Source organism: Etheostoma spectabile, chromosome 6 (genome assembly GCF_008692095.1).
Source record: "Etheostoma spectabile isolate EspeVRDwgs_2016 chromosome 6, UIUC_Espe_1.0, whole genome shotgun sequence".
Lineage (NCBI taxonomy): Eukaryota > Metazoa > Chordata > Actinopteri > Perciformes > Percidae > Etheostoma > Etheostoma spectabile.
The window spans coordinates 4620314-4625967 of record NC_045738.1 but is presented as its reverse complement, the minus strand read 5'-3'; the positions used below and the strand labels follow the sequence as shown (position 1 = coordinate 4625967).

The window sequence follows — 5654 nt, the reverse complement described above, 5'->3', positions numbered from 1 at the left end:
TGTTTCAGAGCAAAGACAATGAAGATCCAAAATGTAAAAGTTCCTCTGAGGTAAAAGTAAGTTATGCCACACCATTTGCCAGCACTAACCCTGGACCCTGGTGAGATTCATATGCTTTTTAGTGTGAATGAAAGACCATTACAATTAGCAAAGTTTGACCAATATGAGGTAAAGTGCCTGGAGGAGCTTATTGAGCATATTTATCTCAACACCTCACATCTACTTTAGTTACTTATGTTATGGTTTCTTGAGTCTTACATTCCTGTGTTTAAACGTTTCATTTAAAATGAAATAGACTGTGGCCGGGTTAGATCACCTGGCAGAGCAGTCACACACCATATACAAAGTTTTACTCCTCGACTCCACCTGCGGCCCGCTCCTGCATGTCATTCCCCCTCTCTCTCCTCTTTCATGTCTTCATCTCTCCTGTCAAATAAAGGCCTAAATTGTCCCCAAAATAACCTTTAAATAGATTAACCATCATACACAACATAGGGTCACCATACAAATGTAATATAAGCTTCCATGCAATAATATGTATGAAATTATAGGCTCTGCAAATTCAAATAGTAGGCTATGTAAAAGAAAACAAAATGTGTATCCAGTGTACTCACATTTTTCAGAAGTGATAGACAAATGAGGGTGAACACTGCGCACCAATTCCAATCAAACAAAATCGTATTCTTGTTCTGGGTTTTTGGCAGGTAGACGCTACTCTGGTGCATTGAATCTGAAATGCCCCTATAAACAAACAGTTGGTTCTAACTGAAGCCCTGCATATTATTGACAGATAGCCAACGGGGTGGCACCTTGGGTGGCTATCAGTATCAAAGGGCCATCCCAGGCCACTCCTTGGATGCCACTGTCAGCATCATACAGTGGGCTCGAAGGTTTAGGCACCCCAGGTAAACATTTGTGTTAATGTGCATTAAAAGGCAAGAAAAGATGGAAAATCTCCAAAAGGCATCAAATGACAGATTAGATATTTGAATAATATGTCACAACATTTTATTTCCATCATTTTACTTTCAAAATAACAGAAAACTTAAAAATGGCATCTGCAAAAGTTCGGGCACTCTGCAAAGTTATACCTTGTACCCCCCCCGGCAAGTATCACAGCTTGGAACGCTTCTTGGAGCCGCCAGAGTTTTTCAATTCTTGTTTGAGGTATCTTTGCCCAGTCTTCCTTACAAAAGTCTCCATTCTTTGAGATTTCTGGGCTGTCTGCAGTCACTGCCTCTTTAAGGTCTATTCATACTTTCAATTATGTTAGGTCAGGAGATTGTGAAGGCCTGGCAGAACCTTCAGTTTACGACTCTTGATGTAATCCACCACTGATTTTGAGTGTGTTTTAGGATCATATTCTATTATTCTATATCGTAGAAGCCATCCTCTCTTTAACTTCAGCTTTTTCACAGAGGGCATCAAGTTAGGGTCCAAATTTGTTGAATTTTTTGAATCCTTTTTCCTTCTACTTGTGAAATGTTCCCTGTGCCACTGTTGCAGTACATCCCCAAGCAGGGCTGATCCACCCCCATGCTTAACGTTGGACAGAGGTTCTTTCATTAAATTCTAGGCCCTTTCTTCTCCAAACATACCTTGCAAACTTTAAACGCTGAATTTTGTGAGGACATACAAGAGGTTTTCTTCTGATGACTCTTCCATGAAGACCATGTTTGTAACAGTATCTCTTTATAGTGGAATGGTGTAGCACAACTCCAGTGTCTGCCAGGTCTTCTGGAGGATCGTGCAGTCAAACGTGGGTTTTGACTTGCTTTTCTCACAATCCTGCGAGCTGTTCTGTCTGATATTTTTCTTGGTCATCCAGATCTTGCTTTAACTTCCACTGTTCCTGATGACGCCATATCTTAATTACATTCAGAATGGAGAATGTGCATCTGAAATGCTTTGCTATCTTCTTATAGCCTTCTCCTGCTTTGTGAGCATCAACTATTTTCAGTTTTCTAGACAACTGCTTAGGAGAACCCATGGTGCTGATTGTTGGGGCAAGGTCAGATGAGTCTGGGTATTTCAAACCTTAAGATTGACATCACCTGGTCTTTCCAGACGATGATTGAAACAATCATGACACTGTCAGGTCTCGCTTTCCAAAGGGGGCGCTGCATGCTAGAAACTCTACAGGTGCCCAAACTTTTGCAGACACCATTTTTTGTGTAACTGAAGGAATAAAATCTAACTTTTTGTACATATATATATGTCTAATCTGTCATTTGATGCCTTTTGGAGATTTTTCTTTATGCCACATTATACAAATTTTTACCTGGGGTGCCCAACCTTTCAAGCCCCACTGTGGTCATCCAGCTGGTTTTTATGAAGAAACAATACATTTTACAAACTGATTTTAATCCGATCCATTGACATTAGTGTTCACAAGTTACTCAAGCTTAAAGAGGACCAGTCAGGCTATTACAAAAAGATCATACATTTATATATAAAAGTGATAAAACAAATATAAACAAATATCACTTCACAAACTGCAGCATTTGGAATCCAGTATTTCTGATAAGTTAAAAAACAAGCCTTTACATATTCAGAAAGTGAGATTATTTTTAAATAGAAACATTGCACTCCTTTGTACATTCATATAGCTGACAATTAAAAATAATTCAGATGAGCTTTACTTGCCAGCAGTCCAGAACAAACCAACAAACAAAGGAAAACTGTAGAAATACATGTATTTCATTATGAAACCAAATCCTTCCTCTCAATCAGCGAGAAAGCAATATAAAAATCTGCATGCCTATCTTCCATAAATGTGCTATTTACATCTTAATAGTTTTTCATTTTTCACAGCTCCGGTCATAAGTTCCCAGGAAACCTTTTATGTATTTTTTTTGGCCTGCCTGGAGTACAGAGATGTGTGATAGTTTTCTTTCTTTTTTTGAGCTTTTTAGATTCATCACCGCAGACATATACGTAGACTGAGGGTAAAGTTATTAGCATCCCTGGTACCTCATTTAATCAAAACAGCCTATTTTGCAGAGGCTTTGGCTGAAAAATCAGAGAGAGTGATAACAAATCTACCTTGCCATCTTGCAACTGTGTTACAGTTAGGCACTGTTTGCATAGCTTGATGTCATTTGGTGATATCTTAAAGACCGGACATTATCATGGTACCCTGTCTGTTGCTCTTTCACATACATTTCTCCACTAAGTGTGTTGTCTTTATGCGTTGTGTGTTCTTCATCTGACAATGCATTAATGTTTTTTTATGCTATAGATTCCAGATGTTCTATGCTATTTGAACCTCCTAAATCCCTATTCATTTAATGGCTTATGAGCTAAAACAGGACTCATCGTGAAGCACGCTGACAAACACTTCTCATACATCTTGTGCGCCAAGTGGTTCCTATGATGCGGCTGAACTTCCTTAGGCCTTTCAGCAGATGGCGTGGCGCCCCTGGCTGCGCAGCACCCTCAGACTGTGAGACAGGGCTTTTGCTAGATCCAGGTCATAGTTTACTGTCTTCCAAAGGTGAAGAAGCTGCAGGATGTACTGCCTGGGAAGGCAAGTAGAGAACAGGGCCCGGACATCCTCCTGAACTCTGACCCCTGGCAGGCTGTTAGTTATCTTCAGAGGTCTTCTAGGGTCGTTCTTTAGGCGTTGCAGCGAGAGACTTTCCTCTCACAGTGGTTCACACCTAAGGACAGGGTGCGACCATTAATACACAAATCCGGACTTCAATAAGAACTGACTAAAACACAAAGTGTAGAAGACATTGTGAATTTTTTTTCTTTTTCTTTACCTTGTATATGCTGTACATCTTTCCTGGTCTTGTTCTGCTCCTCCACAGTCCAGCAGCTGGAGGACCTGCTGCTGGGGAGAGCAGGACTTTTTCACCTCTCCAGGCTTACGATCCACACTCCGCCCGGGGAGACTCTCTAACAGCCGCTCCAGGGGCACTGGGACGTCGCAGGAGGAGAGAGACTGGAAGACTGCCTCCTCACACAGGTCACATCTGGAATAGATTAGAGCAGACAGACAGGGAGAGTGGGCTTAAACATTTTTATTAACATTATCAAAACATGCAATACAAACCAATTCAATCAAAATGTATTCTTCACAAAGGTTTCAACCAGAGCTGCATTTGAACTGAAGTAATAGAGGTAATCTGCTGAGTCACACTGCACTACACAAACACCTACTCTAATTCATCATTACCTGCCTTCATTTCTGCAAGCCACTGCTTCCTGCGTCTTCCTTAGAAGGCAAATGCATTTTGCATAGAGCAGGGTTTTCATTCACACGTAACAGTCAAAACTGAAAATGATGTCAAACTGGCTACATGAATTGCAACTTTCACCAATTACGAAGAATTTCTGTATTCATGCATGTGTGGAAATTATTTCTGATTGCCTTGCAGAACATGAGGGACACCAGTGAATTAAAAAATCTAAGTAAACCGATGTCAATGTGTTTATGGTTGAGTTTAATTTGAAAAGGATATTAGGCTTGTTTCTTTGATGTCTGGATAACTTAAGTGTGGCTCACTCTATAATTGGCATTGACATCCTGGTGGTTTCTCCAAATCACGTAGCAACTTGTGAATCCCAACTGCATTCAGTTATCAATTTTTTCAGTTAAAAAACTGTTGTGTGGTTGTGTGGCCCGCAGGAAGACAATTTGTCAATGAATGTTTGAAGAGAGCATCACCCTCCTGAGGGACAACAACTTGTTGAGTTTCCTTCCAAGTGTGGTACACAGTATGCCACGAGTGTGCCAGCCCCATCTGTACGTGTGAGTGTGTGTGTGTGTGTGTGTTTCTCTGTAACTGTGGTTTCTCAGGCTTGGGAATTCAATTTATTTTTTAGGTTTCATCTCTCAAATTAATTGTTAGCATCTGTCCTAGTAAAGTCTGAGTAACAAAGACGTGACCCACTCATCTTGTGTCTCTCTGTGATTGACTCATTTCTTTGTTTTGTAGTTTGAGGATGTGACAAGTTAACGGAGTAATTGATCCTCATGGGCCATTATGACAGTAGTGGCTAAACATCCCATTCAACCATTTGCTTTGGCTTTTCTCTCTTGTGTTGGTTTTCAGACACCGCAAGAAATTTGGAAAAGAATGGAATCTGGATCTGGAACGAATCTGGAACGAACCTGACCGAGGAAATCCCTGCCTCAGGAATGAAAATGACCAAATGTCTGAAATAATTCAGCTCTGGCTATTTAAGTGTTGACAATTGAGGTTTGCTCAAAACCATCATCACATGTGCGTGTGTGTGTGTGTGTGTAGTGTAACACTGTACCAACAATTTCTACCCAATTCCACCCGCATTAGTCCTTAAGCCTCCCATCCGAGTCCTATTAGTGATTAAACCCTATTCTTCAGAGTGTATGTCTCACCAGTGTGGCACAAAGTCTGAGGCTGAGAGCAATCCAGCATTGCCGTCTGTCCTGAGTGCCCGCAGAGGCTGTCTGAGGTGGACGTGCCCCACTCAGTGTCTTCAAGCCCAAATCAGAGCAGTTTCTGTGGAGCTGACATGGCTCGTTGGAGGAGTCGCCGCTGGAGAACGACGCGGGACAACGTTCACATGCCGTGTCACTGATCGGTGTACCTGGAGGAGATACACACAGGTTCATGTGTTCATTTTTAAATTAAAACTAATTGTGATTATACAGTTTAAGTTTG

The 5654-nt window shown here is 41.1% G+C and overlaps 1 pseudogene; it reads right to left on the bottom strand.

Annotated features, from left to right (window-relative positions):
- Window positions 1-3216: 3216 nt before the first annotated feature.
- The window catches only part of LOC116691699 (tumor necrosis factor receptor superfamily member 11B-like), an 8744-nt pseudogene continuing 6306 nt past the window's right edge, over window positions 3217-5654 (bottom strand).